Source organism: Panthera uncia (genome assembly GCF_023721935.1).
Source record: "Panthera uncia isolate 11264 chromosome D3 unlocalized genomic scaffold, Puncia_PCG_1.0 HiC_scaffold_8, whole genome shotgun sequence".
NCBI classification, from domain to species: Eukaryota; Metazoa; Chordata; class Mammalia; order Carnivora; family Felidae; genus Panthera; species Panthera uncia.
In genome coordinates, this window is record NW_026057586.1 from 48,923,275 (window position 1) to 48,925,817 (window position 2,543).

Here is a 2,543-nt window from a genome sequence, read left to right on the forward strand (position 1 = left end):
CAAGTTTTACACAAAGACGTTCCTTTAGGCAGCCAGTCTGTGCCAAGTCAATTCTGCTTTCATACCTCTGTTTAGAGATAAGAGGTAATGCTTGGGAATCACATAACCAAGTTGCGAAATGAACCCAATCAGCTAAAATTGACCATTTGAGATGCCAAAGCGGGAGCTAGCTTGGTAGATCCTCAATGGGGCTCCTGTTTTTCCTTCTTCTCACCCAAGAGCAGTCCACTTCTATCAGCCTCTGGTTGGCAGGACCATTGGCTAAGGCTGGAGGATGCCAGGGCTTGTGCTCAGTCAAGTGCACTGATGTTCACTCGCCACCTTTTTGAGAGCACTGGGGTTAGCTAACACCGGGAAACCTGCTTCTGACCCTCCCATCAATGCAGGCAACAGATCCATTGGCAGATGACACCTGCCAGGACGTCAATCACCCAAACTTTAGAGTTTTAGGGGACAAAGGCTAGAAGGTGAAGGGCACATGGATCTCTGGTCTCCTGAGTACTACCTGCTAGGACACCCACAGCTCAGCAAAGCATTACGTGTGAGAATCTTGCACTCAGGACCCACACTCAATCCATTCTTGATCCACTTCCTGAAATAGGTTGGGAGGAAGCCCTTACCCAGGTGTGGAAGCAGAAGCTGTAGGGGTGTGCACCCCTGAGAGAGAGCAGGGTCTCAGACTGATGCTGCCAGACCACTTCTTTGAATCTAGTCCTGCTTACAGACTCACTTCCTCCTGACACCACAGCTGCCTCCCCACTCCAGCCTGGCTTTTCTCCCAGCCAGTGAGGCTTAGGAGTCTTCTAACTACCAGGCCAAACACTGGCTAATCACAGTTCATCACTGAAGCTGTAATAGTGTCAGAATCAGCACCCACATTACCACATCACTGAGCTGATATCACAATGTTTAGGGCATCATCAACTTCATGGACCTTGGGCTCAGAGGTAGAGGCCCCCATAGCCCCACAATACTGTGTACAAATATCATTTGTTGAATGAATGAATGAATGAATGAATATGAAAATAGATGGATGAAGAAAGCCTTTCCTACCATCAAAATTGAATGAATTAAATGTCAACTCCTGCACAGAGCTAACTTGAATGTGGTTCCCTAGACTGGGAGTTGGGTTGGGGGCAGGAATAGGGAGGTAGGTTTCAGGCTGCTTACCTTGTCCTTGTAAACACAGTACTACTCATACATCAACAGGTAGATACCAGCTAATGCCAAATTTGGATAGGGAGTCTGATGGAGATTCAGAATCATCTTCCTAAGATTGGCTGCAAGTGGCAACTCACTCAAAGACAAATAAAAATTGAGTGGCAGAACACCAGTGCTCGCCTTCCTTTCTCCCAGATTCTGTGGTCTTGACCATGACCCTTCCCTGGGTTTAAGGTGGCTCTGCAAGGCTTAGCCACTCTCCCGTATCCTTATTCCCATTCCCTCTTAGCAGAACTGGATTCTCCCCTCAATTATTCAACAAGACTTTTATTTATTCTTTAAACATCTTTAAAAAAAATTTTTTTTTAATGTTTTATGTATTTTTGAGAGTGGGAGTGGGGGAGGGACAGAGAGAGGGAAACAGGAGATCCAAAGCGGCTCTGCACTGACAGCAGCAAGCCTGATGCAGGGCTCGAACTCATACTGTGAGATCATGACCAGAGCTGATGTCGGATGCTCAACCAACTGAGCCGCCCAGGTGCCCCTCAACAAATTGTTGAGAACAGGGGACCCCAATCTGCTCAAATACTACTTCTTATCATTAGTACTATAATTCCACAGTTTCCATGCACTGAAGATCCTCTCATACAAACTGCATTTATTAAATGACACATCTTTGCAATCAGCATAGATGACCAGTATCACTACATTGGGTAGATGCAATTCTAACCCAAAACAAACAACAACAACAAAAAAAACCCCTGAATTTCTTTAAACTGTGCATCTCATCCCGGGTCAGTACATTAATTTTTTGCCATTTGTAATATTAAAAATGACTTCAAGAACTTCCACTGACTGCCCTCTGCCCCCAGTACTACCTAGAGATTCCGAGTGAGAACTAAAGACGATAAATTGAGCTCCTCTTGAGGGAGTGAAGTTTTTGGAGCTTGCAGAATGGGAAGAATTCTTTTCTTCTGATTTTCTGGGATAAGAAAAGCTAGTGGGCTCAGAGATAGATCTTGTGGAAAATCAGTCTTTCAACTCCCCAGCCTTGAGGTTGACCAAACCAAGTTCTTTTACATATCAGTCTTCCCCTCTCCTCATTCATCAAGGACCAGGAGCCAGCTTGCAGAAGGGGGACCCACAGAAGTGAGCTCACTTCACTCCTGGGTGCCCCCAAATGCCCCTCCTCCCCTTGGCCCTCTTCTTGCAAGAAGAATTTGTGCCTCTGGTGGGGGTAGTTATAGTAGTGGAGACATTAGCAACATTTAAGGCCCTCTTATCTGGCCCTAACCTACTTTCCAGAGGAGTTTATCTCTCCCGGCCACCCCACCCACACTACTTTTTTTTTTTTTTTTTTTTTTTTTTTTTTTTTTTTTTTT